At 36.3% G+C, this 16,518-nt stretch overlaps 1 protein-coding gene across 2 annotated transcripts in view; it reads right to left on the minus strand.

Annotated features, from left to right (window-relative positions):
- The window catches only part of MAN1A1 (mannosidase alpha class 1A member 1), a 141,636-nt gene that overhangs the window by 41,004 nt on the left and 84,114 nt on the right, over positions 1 to 16,518 (minus strand). The gene's annotated exons all lie outside the window — the stretch shown is intronic.

Raw genomic sequence — 16,518 nt, forward strand, 5'->3', positions numbered from 1 at the left:
GAGTTCCACCAGACCTAAAAACTTCACCTTTAATCTACCTATAATTACTTCAAGCAACAAACACTTTTACAGAGCTGCTGCTCATCTTATAGATGAGCTATTTACAAGAAACCAATGATGCTGAATATCTCAGATAGCACAGCACAATACAGCTTAATTCTCAGTTATGCACTAAAAACTATGATCCGGGACAATCTGATTACACCATAAGGGGAATAAAAATAAAATAAAAAAGACAACCACTACCTTGAACACTCAGTAAAGTCAGATTAGGCAAGATTGGTACTTTTAAAGAAAAAATATTTTTTCCCATATTTTTGCAGTAATACATGTGTTATATTAGGATACAATGACACTTTAAAGCAGTGAATATTCTGAAGAACAGAAAGGAGTTTTCTATTCAACTACCAATTAATTCAATGGAGTTGAAAAAGGCTGAAAGACCTACGCTACCTTGGCAGAGCAGAAAAATGAGAAGTACCAACCATTTCTTCTGAAAGTACTGCTTTAAAATATAATCACAATCCATGCATTAATACTCATGACCACACTTAAAATATTTCCTGGAGGATTTTGTAAATGAGATTATCTGATAATAAAGGGGTTGGCATCAAGTAGTGAAATAAGCTTTTCTTAAGAGTAATGGGATTTTAATCAGTACAATGAAAATAAGATAATAAAGGATGAAGTGAAATCAGCATGAAAAGATGACTATTTAAAAGGACAGAACAATCAAAAGCTTAGAAAACAGATTTCTGGAATCCTGATGGAGATAGTATGTGTATTTTTTTGTTCTTACACACAATGTCATTACCCTCATTGAAAATGTTGCTATAGTTTTATAAACCGTTTAAGAAAATCAGGTTTCAGTCCCATTTCCAGCAAAACATTTGGTAAAAGGTTTTAAATGTTGTCATCTCTCACTGCTTTTAATAGCTTCAGTGCAAATATCTCTATTTTTAAGGATTTTTATTTTGCTTTTTTTGTTTTCCATCTTTGAAAGGAAATAGTATAGCATGTAGCATCTTGCAACAATTGTCTTGCAAGAGGTACTACACTTATTCCTCAAACTGAAATGAAGACCTTAGCAGGAATGGAATATATTTTGCACAGATATGTCATACTGATGAGTCTTTGTGACACTTTTGAAAGATAATATCAGACAAAATAAATATTTTGGAAAAGTGCAATAGTATCTTTTGAGTAACAGAGAACATTTGAGCTCATAAGCCATCAAAAGCAACTATTTTTAAGTCTCCTATGAGTATGTTAAAATACAGCCTGTCTCATCTATCAAAGCAATGTATTTCTTGACTTCTATTGTTGACAAATTTGGGAGTATGAGAGCAACATCCTGCCCAAATGATCGAAGTAAACTCAGAGAGAGGAGATGGCTCCCCTTTCTCATCCTTGTCTCTTTCCAAAGGGCATCTTTAAGGGCCAGCAACCAGAGTCTGAATTGTCTTTGATGTGTGGGTGAATGCAAGGATGGAATATAAAAGGCCAACCTCTTGTCCCTTCTGGAACAAGTGAGCACAAAGAAATGACCTCTGCTACAGCTGCTGTCTCTGAGGACAGCAATAGATCTTTCTAATCCTCTGAAGTAGGTAAGGCACGTTTAGTCAATATATGACTGATTAATGACAAATCAATCTGCCTCCCCCCTGCCTCCCCCCCCCCAAAAAAAAAAAAGTTATACAATTACAAAGGACTGTTAAAGGAGAAGAGGAAAAAACAAAGTGGTTGTTTACTTCAAAGAGGCTCAAAAGATACTGAAATACAAAGGCTCCCATATCAGAAGATCAGATATTGACATGGGGCAGATTAGCACCAACTTTATATAGAAGAGATGGTGACACTTTCTGTTGTTCTTGAGTGAGGGAAACGAACTTCAGTGATGCTGAGCCTATACCAGTGGGCTGAATCATCAGTTGCTCTGCGAAGACAAGTGTTTTGCTGACTCAAAAAAACGTGTATGAAAAAGAGGTCTGGACAATTCACGAAGCTACTGAGGACTTTGGTGCAGAAGCATCCCCAGAAGCTTGGAGTGGCAGGTGTGGAGAAGGAGGTTTTAGAGATGAGAAGGCTGTTAAGTAGAAACAAGACACATTGTGGGGCAAATGAAGTAGCTTAAATATGAACTGAGGAAAGATGGTTCTGAAGGGCCTGTTTTACTCACCCCAGGAAAGGTCTTTCTTGAACTACGTCCAATAGTGGACACCATCCACATTTCAAGAAAGACAGGGACAAATTTTAGAAAGCTTAGAGAAGACTAATGAGAATAACTAGGAACATAGAAAGTGCTGCACCAGGGCTGGAGAAAGACTAAAAGAACTGTTCTTGTTGACAGGTAATAAATAGTTTTGACATGACAAGAGTCTTCTTCCAACATGTGAAAGGGAAAAAAATTCCACTGAAATAGTAAAGTACTGAAGTTCCAAGACAGACACCAAAGAAAACTAAACACACAAAACTCCCAACAGAGAAGACATAGAAGCACTGGAATAAGCATCCTTGCAAAAGCATGGAATCTCCATGTTGGAGATCTTGAAGAAATAGTTAGATAAATATCCAACTGGAAAAACTTGGGTGTAGCTTAGGTGTTCGACATCAGAACATACAAAGTAATTACATGACTTCTGCCTTACTTTCTGTGATTATTTCATTCCTGAAACCCCTCAAAAACATGTAATAAAGAAATAGAATTCTAAACTACACATTCTCGAATTAAATTTGTTTAAAAATGATAGTAAAAAATGCTTAGATCAACCCATCCCTGTGCATTGGAAGAGGGAAGGAAGTAAAGCCAATACAGAGTCCTTTTCTAATTTTTAAGGTATGCATTATCAAAGCAGGTGGTGTGTCATTCAGAAGAACTGTTTAGTCTTCATTAAGTGGAGAAAAAGAAGCGATATTGAAGCACTGTCCAAAGTTTAGTTCACTTGAAAGCAACCTTGTAAACTTGTACCACTCATGAAAACCTTGGAGGCTAGCAAACCAGATTTAATCCTTCAAAAGCACGTCCAAAAGCTTTCAAAACAATTCTGACTAAAACATAGTTATGCAAAATTCAATTAATTTACAAAATAAATTCTATGTAGAAAACAGAGAAAATGGTTTATATACAACCTCAGTAGAATATCATGAAGTGATGTGAAACAACATTGCTGAACGACACATTCTACTCTCCGTTAGAAAAATATTAATTTGAAAATAATTAAAAACCAAATGAAACATTTAAATCTTCTTTGCCCCAACAGATTTCATTACCTATAAAGCATGCAGTATGACATGAAATGGACAACCTGAAAGGTCAACCAGAAAGACTGTTGTCAGATTTGCAGCAGCGACTGCAACTTGCTGGGATATATATATACACAAGCCTCACCGAGGCTAAGTATTGAATCAAGACATTTATGTTAATGGGCCTTTGACAGACATACTCATTTTTTTTCATACTACACAGAAACCACACAACATGAGCACCATTACAAGATATATAGCATATGGCTACCATTAAAGCTCGATTATAATGAATACTTGCTCATTTATTTCTCTAAGCACTACTGCAAGGAATGTAGCAGCAGTTTCACAGATGTCAGCTGGAAATAGTAGCCTTTCATTTAATTTGCTGAAAGATTGTTCCCTCCTATTAACTTCCTCGTAAAGATGTGTCAGTGTTGTAACAATAAAAATGTAATTTTAACGTGAAATTTAAACCAATGAAAGCAAATTTCTGGAACAAACTGCTTAGCTGGCTCACTAGCCTCTCTTAATTTCCTTCTCAATAGCTCTCAAACTAATCCACAGTTGTACAAGTCTCATTTTGTCTTTACCTTCTGCTATCTTGATTCTTACAATAGCATTTGTGTGTCTTTCACATTTAGTGCTAGGATTTTATTACAGTTTGTTGGTGGGCAGTGGATTGTTTAATATAGAGCAAACTGACCATTCTGGTACGTCTTTAAAAATGACATTCAATTATACCATATTCTCCAAGTCAGGTCTACTCAGGTCATGGTCTACAAAAGTGAGCAAAGTCTGGTCATCAAAAAGCAGTAAACACAAAACTGCTCTATTTTTAATGTGAGATGACAATGAGAACACAGCAGATACCACATATTTTGGATGTCAGCTAGATGCATCCACCTAAACCAACGCGTTGACGGTACTCCTCATCAGCCCACTGGAATATGGAGTAGTCCAGTACTCCTGGGCTGGAGTAAAAGTAAGACTGCTTGTTTTCCACAACACAAAGAAACACTTGTGAATTCCTAGCGTCCTCACACAAGTCAGCCCATGCTGCGTTACAGGTCAGAGCAGAACATAATGGAAGTCCTGTTCGTTGGACCACTCATTCTTATGGTTGACTAATGCCAGGCATTAGCTCCCTACTACAGTCATTCCAAATTATATGGCAACATTAGAGAAATAAATAACACAGATTCAGCCTACACAGAACTTGATGATCATCATAACACAGGCAGCCTCCTTGTAGCAAGAGGCATACTCACTCGAGTCTGTCTCACCTACCCACAACATTGATGTGATAATGCCATAGCATTAGTATGAATGTGCACAAGATATTTCTAGTAACAACTCAATGTAAAATAGAAGAGAAAATCCAGAAAAATCTCAGCAGATACAGATTCTTTAATAATCCTTATTTCTCCTTGCAGAAGAATTCAGCATGTCTTACAGTATCTTTCTCAATATGAGTACCATGCTGGTCATCATTGCAGAAACTAAAAGACATAGAAGAGTATCAACTTTCAAAGTTATTTGTAGGTGAAACTGATCAATAATCAGGAGAAAAAGGAAAAAAAGGAAAAAGACAATAAAGGCCAATCTACTGAAACAGAACAGAAAGATTCATGTATCAGGGTTAACACTGCATACCTTTATTACGAGGGAAAAAAAAGCACATAGTTACAAAAAGCCTAGAGGCATTTATATAGGACTGAATTTGCTTCTGGAGGATCTCCTGGACTTCACTACTAAAGATAAACATTATTGGCAAGGTTACAGTATTTTGCTCTGCAGTGTATTTTAGGAGATCAAATCTGATAATACCAAAATCAGTCAGACTGCTCTTAAGCATTTGCTCTTAACATTTTCCCTTATCAGTTCCACTGCTCGGGTCCTAGTTCTAATTTTTGTTCAGTAGCATTTGGTTTCCTAATAGAGGAGAGGCACTGAGCATGCGGTGATTCACGATAACCTTCATACCTCATAAGGAAGGCAAGAAGGGCACAAACACTCCCCCATTCAAGTCACCTTGTCATCCTACTACAATACAGCTAGGTAATTTCTATTTTCCTTTTGTGTTATTGAAAAACATGTATGGATAGGTTATGAAAAATGCAAACTAATATAACCATTACAGTAATTGCATTGGTTAGGTTTATTAATTTGTCACAATTAAGTCAATAAGAGTTTCAGTAACATCGTTATATTACTTGATTAGTTTTGAAAGTGATTATCCTGAGAACTCTATTTAATTGGAAGCTTCTCATTTTACAAGGTACATTAAATTCTCGGTAGCATTTTAAGATTATTCAACATATGCAGGTCAATTACCAGTAATCGCTGTTTCATACAACGACTTCATAAGAAACTTCAGTGCAACACTGGAAAAGAATAAAAGAGTGTTCTAAGAAATACCACTCCACTCCACATTATTATAGTGAAAAGCCATATCTAACATCTAAATTGTGAAAACCATTCTGAAATGGAAAAAAAAAATTTAAAAATTGAGCAAAGATTAAAAAACAGTTGTCTACCTTAAAACAGATTATGACAATTTGTCAGGACTGCCAAATCACTGAATTCCACTAACTGCACTCATGCCCAGCTGCACATTAATTACCAGATTAGAAAGTTATAATTAATTTTCTTAATATCACTGTACTGCTTTTCTTCCTTGAGTTAATAAAAACAGATTGCAATCAATCTTTGTTAAATCACGGTGCAGAACAGAACTGCTATAGCTATTTCCATATGTGAAAAGCTCCGCTTGCACAGCTTTTGGTGTAATACCCCAGCTAGAAGCTGTATCTTCTGACATTTTAATGAAGTGTTGTAATAAGGCAAATAAATTATAAATTATAATTTGACTTAATATAGTAAAGTAAAAAAAAACAACTAAAGAGCCTTAAAAAATCTTTTAAAGAATTTTCTAATGACAAAATTCAGATGTATTTTCAATTATAAAAGAGGTTTTGTTTGTAGCTGCATTGCTTGAAATAACTCACTGCCGAGACTTTTTTAATGATTAAAATATAGTTGTAATTAAGGCATTTCTTTATCAGTTAACTTAGTCATTAGAAACCATTAAAAACTCCATACCTGCCTGGCCTTCACAGAGCACAAGCTGCAAGGTTTATAAGAACTATGAAGGGAAAGCGACTTTATAGAGATATAGGCTATAGTTTTGATCAAGAGTGTTCAGTTAAAAATAACGCAAAGCTGATTAATGCAGAGTTCAAACAGCAGACATTTTCCTGTGCCTGTATCCATATTAGTATCAAAAGCTGTTTTTATAAAACATAAAGAGAATTCAAGTGTTCTCTTGTGAAAAAAAGGAAGAGTAAAATGGATGTGACTTTTTTCATGTTCCATTTATGCCTAAAAGTTGTTTTATTTCTTCAACCTCATTGCTGCTTAAAAATTATTTATTTTCACTTCCTTTCTCCTCCACTTTCTAAAAGACAAGAATAGATGTAGCATTACTGGAATTATAACATCATGGCTGCCCAAGAACATTTGAGAGAAAGTGGAGATAAGAAAAGACATTTTTAAGACTACATAGCCTTCAGCAGCAAAGCCAAGTACAAACCTTTTTTTTCTTTAAAAAAACTCCTTTCTCCCAAATTTCCATAATATATGTACAAATGCATCAACATTTATACATAAATATACATATATATATATATAATACAGGATTTCAGGTTCCTCTTATGAAATCTGTGGGGACAAGTGCAGAATCACAGTTCAGTAGAAGAAACAGTTGGAACAGAAAATCACCACTGGTGTGCTTCTCCTCCAAAATAATGAGAGCTTGGATTAGAAGAAAGCAGCAAGCATGGAAGAGGAACAGCAGGGTTAGAAAATACATAAATTAGAACAGGATTAACGATGGATTGAATTAGTTATTGATTTACTGAAAACATACAACTAAAAGGCATTGGATGATCTCAGAAAATTATAATAAAAAACTCATGCTACAAACAGCCACTTGCAACTTAGATTCAGGATTCAAAGAAGTTCAGGATGCTGAAGAAGCATTGTAAGTAGCAAACAAGAACGGCAGCATTACACTGACGAACACTGAGACAACTGAAAGAAGTACATCATTTCAGCTATCTGTATTTCACAGAATCACAGAATGGCTGAAGTTGCAAGGGACCTTCAGAGATGGACCTCTAGTCTAACCCCCCTGCTCAAGCAGGGTCACCTAGAGCATGTTACACAGGATGGCATCCAGGCGGGTTTTGAGTATCTCCAAAGAAGGGGACTCCCCAGCCTGTCTGGGCAACCTGTTCCAGTCACCTAACTGTAAAAAAGTTCTTCCTCATACAGTGATGAAACCTCCTGTGGTTCAGTTTATACCCATTACCCCTTGTCCTATCACTGGCCACCACTGCGAAGAGTTTGGCCCCATCCTCTAATTTAATGCTCAGATTATTAAGAGCAAGGACATGTTCTGTATTCAGCTGGGATGTATGAAGGTGGTCACAAAACCTGAGGAAATCCAACCAACAATCATCCATTCCATAGCTGGAATCACTGGAATTGGAAGCAAAGAAGGCAATAATCCTTCAATCATTTTAAGATTCCTGAAAAGAAAGGAAACTCCCCAAGCATCCCCAAATGCTACACCTAACTGAAAAAATAACAAATAAACTTTAGTTTCTGTAAATAAAATAAAATTCTAAAGCTCTAAAAATTCTAAAATCTGTCACAAACGTTCTCATTACTGATGCAATTGATTGATTTCTAGAAAAAAAGATATCCTACAGTACGTTGATTTGTTATTGTAAGTTCACTTTAAAGTATTAAATGGAAAACTGAGCTGAAAGAACATCTGATGTATCCATGAAAACAGATATGCCATGAATTTCAGAAGAACAAAAGATATCATAGGCAGTTATGACTAGTCAGCTTAAAAGTAAACATGTTTATAAAAACGGCATATAAAACACCACATGGGTATCATAAAACTGAAATAATAAAGTCAGCATTGGTATAATAAAACTGAAAAACACAAAATTCAACTTTTGGAGTACTAATAGGATTACAAAGTACTAGAAAGAGAAGTTTGAATTTAAGATAAAGATAAGTGAAATAGTTCTGAACTACATCAGTTACATAGACCTGCATCAGTTACAGGTAGGTTTCACCCATCCACCTGGGAGGTAATAGCTTAGGAGGAGGTCAAGGAGAGATCCTCTTGTACCAGCAGTACTGAGGGACCATATAATCATGAATAAAGATTTAGCTTTATGTATATATGTGCATATGTGTGTATATGTATATATAGCATGCATTAAAGATATTTTTAAAGGATAATGTACTTAGAGAAGTATTGAAGTGACTAACATCTTTGTAATGAGGAAAAAAATGTAGTCTTCTGTGAAGAGGGTAGCAGAATCTCTTCTCAGTAAAGTTTTCTGAAAAAATGTAGTTAGCAACTCTTCTTCACACTCACTATTTTAGGACAATTAGAATACTGTAGAGTAACTATAAACATTAGTCACCTATTTAAACTAGCACTTATTTTAGCATCTAAAACAGTCCTTACTTTTGATGCTAGGGAAAAATCTTGTTCCTCCAGTCTTGTAATGCTGAATAGGTATTATACTCTTATGCATATAGTATTGCCAACAATTTAGTCAGATTGTCAGAGTATAAGGCTTGGTAACTCTCGGCTCTCATTATCTGCCACATCATAAAGATGCTTAAGCCAGAGGAGGAAAAGAAAAAAAATACAAAAAAAACCAAACAAACAAGCAAAACTATCAACAACAAAAACCCACAAAACCTTTTCCATTTTGAAATTAGTATTTTTAAGAATGACCTGCTCAATTTGAGAATTTGTCCAGGTAGTCATATTAAAGTAATTCCAGCTAAAAACACAAAACGTACTTCAGCTGGGCCTTGTACTCTGCATTTTCATGTTCAGCTCCAACTCTCAAATACATCTGGCAACTCAGAACCACCACAGAGACTCGAGGACTCCCTTGTTTCTCCTAGAGAGTGCAGAAGTACCTCATGCAGGTGACTTCCAATTATCTCGACAGTCTCAAGGAGATAGCAGCAGTTATTCAGCTAAAGTAAAAACACATCCAACACCAGCATCTGTGTACTGATTTATAAAAACCTATTTTCAATAAATGCCATTTCAAAGACTTGCAAGCAGATTTCTTCAGGGAGCAAGAACGGTTTTAACTATCAGGAAACAAACTGAGGATCTCATAAATCTTTCTCATGCTCTGCACCAATACATCCTTACGCCCCCACATGTTTCAACCAGGGCCTGGCTAATTTACAGCTAGACTAGTAGAAAACTCGCTGTACCTGGCTGGTACATGACACCCCCTGGTACATGCCCTAAGTGCCCAGGGTGAACTTCTGACTCCTGATTTCTCCTAAAGCAAAACACAAAACAGTGCAACCTGCTTGTCCTGACTCACATCCCTCCCCCTTTCCAGCACAGAAAACTTCTCTACCCTTTCCATAAATAACAAACAAAAAAACAGTTTCTCATTCCTAAAGCACCATGAAGGTAAAAAATTGTGATAGCTGTGGAAGGTTTTGATACCCCGAAGAGAGTGTCTGCTGTGGAGGGGGGCAAAAATCACCAAGTGAAGACCAATATCCTCCTGTAATGAGCTGGCTTCCGTGGGACTGTCACAGGCTTAGTTTTGCTTTATACAAATCAACATTATCTCTTATTATCACCACAGAGATCTCTGAAGTGTTTGCAATCACACATTCAATGCTGAGGAATCACATTACTAGTACTTGCACAGGGTTTTACACAGATCAGTAGTATGATAATTACAAACCTGTTACTATCCATACTTATTTCACAGTGCCCTAGTAAACTGTAGGGAAAGAGTTAGTGTTTAAACCTAGATTCTGGGACCAGACTCTCTTTCCTTTGGCTATAAGAAAGCGCTTGAACTGAAAAAGATACTCTGCAGTAGCAACAATAGGTCCCAAATCCTTCCTGTGCTATTATTGCCAGAGGGCAGCCTCCCACACAAATTCAGTGTTACAATATTGAATTGGAACTGCTGTTTGAATAATACAGCTTAACCTTACGGGATATCACCAAAAAGTGTTTTTCTTGGTTCTTTTTTTCCCCTCACAGCTAAGTTGCTTGAACTCTCATGAATATTTTTATAACTTCAGATTTTTGTGCTGCTCAGTGGCAAATCAGACACCATCACAGGTCCAAAATATCTACCCCCAAAACTGTATTGATATTTATGATGATAAAATGCAAATTTTAATAACGCTCTCAGACCAACTTATTTTCATGTATGATTATGGAAGAATTATTTATGGACACTCAAAGGAAAAGGGGAATGATGTTTTTTTTTCCGGTTAATTATGATTTTAGAATAGTTCATTTGATTTTTGCTGAATATAAGGCACAAGTGATTTAATGCAGAACTGGCTACTCATTTCAAGTAAGACAAAGACAAGGCAAGCAATTTGCTTACCATGGTATTCCAAGATGTTCTAAAACAATGAAGTTGCTAATGAGATGGCTTATAACATGGCGACACCAGAACAGCCCAAATGCAAAACTATTTTTCAGGTTTATAGTGCATCCAGAACTGACTCAAGAACTCTGAAGTTGTTTATGAATCAGTAGGTTAACCAGCACTTAAAACAGTAGTGCTGAAAAGATGTAGACTTGGCTTAAGTCATCTTTTCAGTGGTTACTTATAAAATAGAACAGATTTTTTTCCCCTAACTCAAAAAAAATATTTCTTTTAATTATTTGTCTAAAGTCTTCTGTAGCCAATGGAGATTTTAGAGATCAGTATCTCTAGGTAAATCATTCAATCCCCAAACATATTTTTAATGCCACACAAATAGTTTTACATAGGTGAAGTTCAGCTAGGATTTATCTTTTTACACTCAGTGCTAATACAAATCCACACTGTGATCCAAATGCCTGAAGGAAAAAGTCTGGTTTCAATCGGTGTGTTTTAACACAGTGGAAATCTCAGTGTTTAACTCAATATCCAAATCATATCTATTACTGTTACCACTTTAATTTATGACATCAGTGGAACATTTGCCAAAACCACACACACAAAGACTTTGTTAAGCATGCAGACTACTACAAGACTACTTTTAGCTGTCTTTTCTACGACAGCACAGATTCCTTCCTCTAAAATTATGCCCAGGGTAGAAAGAAGAGATAAAATTAAAGATTCTACCTAAATACTCCCTCTACATAGCCCTGCAATGACAAACTGTGCAGATAATGTAAACCTTTCCTAATTACAAACCCTTTAAAACACAGATTTATTTTTTGCCAATGATAGTCAAATTTGAAGAATAACCTTTATTTAGCTCTGTAGCCCCCTTTTTTTAATAATTTAAATTAGACACTAGAGTTAATCGTGCAAGGTAGAAAATTTAAATCAGCCATTCTGACTGAATCTGCAAAATTCCTTTCCTTTCCTTTCCTTTCCTTTCCTTTCCTTTCCTTTCCTTTCCTTTCCTTTCCTTTCCTTTCCTTTCCTTTCCTGTCATAGTGACTCAACAAGCTTCTTGATAAGTGAAGGCATGAATCACTAACTCTGTTAAAGAATATAGTATCATACAGGCAACTTGATGCTTAGGAAAATTTGCAATATCATGCAACAGTCACATTTCAGGCATTTCTGATAAAGTAAGCGGGGGAATTAAGCTTTCCAAAAAAATTTACTGAATTTACATGTTTGGATCCTTTCTTTGTATTTTCAAGCTTTCTCAATGCATTAAGATTCCTTTATAAACTATAAGGAATATAACGTTAAGTGCATTGATTATGACATTTTGGAAGAAGTCCCAGAACTCAAAGAGAACCGTTCTGTTACACACTAAAATCTGTATCTTCTCTTAAGAAAATTTAAGAGTTTTCCTAATGGGACAAGACACTAAAGAGATTTTGAAGGCCAATTTCTATTCCTGAACTGATTTAGTGTATTGGGTTTACGTGGCAAGGTTTTGGTAGCGGGGGCTGCGGGGGTGGCTTCTGTAACAAGAATGCTGCCCCATGGCTCCAAACGGACCCGCCACTGCCCACCCAGAGCCGAGCCAATAAGCAATGTTGTTTGCGCCCTGTGAGAGCAAATTTAAGAATGGGGAAAAACAAAAACAAACAAACAAACAAAACTGCTGTGCAACAGCAGCTGGGAGAGGGGAGTGAGAAAGTGTGAGAGAACCTGCAGACTCCAAGGTCAGTGCAGAAGGAGTTGATTTAGAAACAAACTGATACAAAAAACAAAGGGGTATTTTCTTTTTCTTTCAACAAAGTGGAAGGAAAAAGGAAGATCATTTGTGAAGCTGTGCCATGGGTACATTTTCTTGCTCAGAACCCAGGAGGAGGCTCCCAGGGGTGTCTGTAGCGTCGTGAAACTTTCATTCAGCCATGGAGGCCTGGCCAGGTCTTTGGCTTAACTTAATGTTCTGTACAAAATGTGGTTAAACAAACAAACAAACCTAAAAAAAATCAAGAGCAGCTTGTTTTAAAAACATGAAACATGCTGGCCACATCCCAATAGCATAAATACTGCAGTTTTGTCTCCTCCATCCTTGATTACCTACAACTGAGTTAACTAACTACTTCGTTCGAACAATTTAGCAAGTCCTCTGCTATCTCACTTTGCAAAATATGTAATATTGAATGCAGCTCAGGTCCACTGTTAATGTATAATCAGTGCTAAAGTGTAAAAGGCAAAGAATCCTTGGCTGACATCAGACACAGTAAGCATTTTATGTTTATGTCAAGTACATCTTATCACTTCCTGAGGTTTGACTTCAATACACATTAATGAAATTTATTTCAAACTCCTCCCTTTTGATTTCCATTGAGCATCCCTGCTCTGTACTACTCTATCCGTACCTCATGGTGTTTCCTTCTGGACAGGACTTCCGACAGTCCCTATATCCATCAGTGCTGAAATCAATCACTGAGTGAGAAGAACAAGCACAGTATCCCCGCAGCCACAACAACGCTTGCAAGCAAACTGGAGGTTCAAAGACCCACTTCCAGATGTAATAAATAAATAAATAAATAAGAAATTAAAAAATTAGCCAAAATAAGTCAAAAACGTTTTCATAAAGGGAAAGCGTAACTATTTTTCAAAGTTTCAGATGCACTGAAAGGTTATATAACAGATTAATTCTACATAAAAAGCAAGTCAACTTAGTGACTAACGGTGTTGCTACATACTGGCTCACAGGGGATGGACAATCGATAACCTTAAAACAATGATTCAGCTGGTATGCATGAAGAATAAACATATGGAAACAGTGTTCCTTCATATAAGAATGCTCCTTGGTTGTTTATTATAAAGCAGTAATATAATCTTATTGGAATTAATAGGGACTGAAAAAAAGATACAGGTTTACTTGCAAAAGAAAAAAAAAGTGATATAGAGAGATGATTTCCATCCAAAAGAGAAAAAATATTGTACAGGATCTTATTCTGAGAAGTTTTTTCTCGACTGATCCAACAGTCTAACAATAAGCCCAAGTCCCAGTTTCCTTTTTGATAGTTTAAGGGTAAAAATAGGTAGATCTATTAAAAAGGTTACCTGACACTGAGAACATGATGCAAGCTGGGTATTTCTTAAGATTACTTAACTCACTATCTAAGGGAGTTTTAATTTCAGACTTTTATTTCTATAAATCTGAGAGGCATATGAGAGAATTACCTAAGCAATCTGATTGCTTAGTCATAAATTACTTGAAGCTTAAGAGAAAGAGAAATGAAAATTTTAGAATGAAGAAGCCAGTTTGTCATGGCTCACTGAGAACAAAAGTAAAGGACCAAGAAGTAATTGTATTTTAAAAAGCTGTTACAGCTGCTGTTTTAGAAGCTCTGAAGACAAAGTAGATAAATAAATTATTCAGGTGAGGGGAATAAATAAATAAATTTTAAAAACTAGCCTTGCCAGCTTGTCCTCCCTATCCCAAGAAGAACTTATCTATGCATTAAGAAAATATAAGAATCCACATGATAAGAACTGAAACCTCTCTATCAAGCCACCACCAATTTGTATTCATTCTCCCTCTGCAGCCTCTGTTTGTACCAGTGCTCTCAGCTCAGAATCAACAAGTGTGATATAACACTAGTTACTGAAAGTAGCACGTGAGCCAAAAAGGGAACTTTAAATTTAGCACTATAATCAGAAGTGAAAAACAGATGCTGAAGATACAGAGCAATATCAAGAACATCAAAAACATGGAAATGCAGCTGAAATATTTAGAAAGAAACAAAAGGAAATCCCATTAAAAACTACCAACTTAATTACTTAAAAGCTACTTCAGAGACAAACGGCAATTTCATACAGAAACATACTCAAGAAATTGACTAAAAATTTTAGCTGCAGAATAAGTACAGTAAACATTTTAATATATTTGAAAATTCAGGTTCCACAGATAAACAGCAAATGTCCCGTGGCTTTTAAGTCATGAGGAAAGGAGAAGGATGAAGGAAAACAACAGAAAAGAGAAAGATGGTAAGAATTCGGGTAGATGCCTTTAGTATATGCTAGGACACACACGACAAAAACACATATATATGTTTACACAGAGGCAGTCAAGGAGAGAGCAGGTCTGTCTCTGATACTACAGGATGAGCAGAGAAAATAAACTATTTTGTGAAGAACATTTGCATAGTGAAACAAATATCCAGCTCATCTGTTAATCCAAAAATAGTCATTTAAAAATAACCACTGACACCCACAATCTATTGTTAGTGTTCTCCAATTTGAAGCATAAATCAAAATAAAATCAAATAAAATACTAATCAGAAATGAGGCATATTAGGTCCATAATATATTCAGGCTTCAATGGCTTAGCACTTCCTAAGCTTGGATGACAGCATATTTGTTTACGCACGGTATTATGGAAGAGTCATCTATTGAAGGTCAAATCTAGACAGATGCGCAAGGGTTCAGAACGAATAACCAAGAACACAGTACTGAATGTAACACTTGCTGCCACAGCAGAGGAAGTTATCTTGGCACAGATCCTCTTCCACTTTGGTTACAGATAAGAAATGAATCCCCCATTATTTTTTTATTTTATTTTTATCACCACCTCACATTGTTTGTGGCCAGGATTTACAATGTCCCACAGCTTTTGTCATGAGAAGCTAGGAAGAAAACCATAAAGACCCCACAGAATTTGAACTGTTTGCAAAAAACATCGATATATTTAGTAGATGACGGCTACATATAAGACAAATTTTTAGCCTGAAAACCTTACTATTTAAATACACTATGTAGTATAAGGTACTGTTGTGCTGCAATTAGAAATGTATGCTAGGATTTTGTACTCAGAATCTTTTGTAACAGCTTACAAATAAATAAACAAAAACCCTCAAGCCATTGTACAATTAACTTGTACAGAACTCATTAAAAGCTTTTGAGAATAAATCATTAACATGCATGTAAGTAACTACTCGAAGTGCAAGGACCATCGCCAGGCACCAGTCAATCAGTCCCTTCAGCGATTCAAAAGTCTGCGAGGAACTAACTCCCTCCTGCACCTAGCATGCACACATGCTGTTTGTCTCTCGCCTCTCGCCTCCTTTCTGTTTGAAGGGAGGGTGGAAGATAAGCCTGTCCAAACTCAGATGCCAGGGATTTCTGTAGGACTGTCTGTGAGCAGATTAATGGGAATCCTCAAACACACACAGCCAACCAAGCAAGCATGCCAACACACGTCCCAGTCTGGGAAAAAGGCATATCCATGAATACATATCGAGCAGAGAACGGGGGAAGATGCTGACTGTCAAGGTGAGAATAGCACAGCAAACCACCACCATCAAAAAAGATGACTCCCACACATACAGAGTGAAATTATCCTTGATTCTCCCCGACAAGCAGTACTTCTCATTCTTGTGATGGGTGATACTGGGGTTTATTTGCAGTATTATGAAAGCTGATGTGTCCTTATGAATATGCAAAAATGAATATGCAAAAACATGAATATGCACTCTACGCACTCCTTAGGAGAGGATGAGGACCAATACGTCATTTGTATCAGATATTACTCTTGCTTCTTGATATACTGCTGAAGGACACACTGACACTCTATTTGAGTTTAAGTAAAAATAAGAGTGGAAGTAGCTGGACACCATACCCTTTCAGAGTGGTGCGTGTCCTTTTGCAACTACTGTACGTATAATGACACTAAAACCAATGGAGGACTTTGAGAAAAGTGATGAGCAACATATTAACTGACAAGTAAGCAGCCAGTTCGAAGGTGAATAAA

This window comes from Cygnus olor, chromosome 3 (genome assembly GCF_009769625.2).
Source record: "Cygnus olor isolate bCygOlo1 chromosome 3, bCygOlo1.pri.v2, whole genome shotgun sequence".
Classification (NCBI taxonomy): domain Eukaryota; kingdom Metazoa; phylum Chordata; class Aves; order Anseriformes; family Anatidae; genus Cygnus; species Cygnus olor.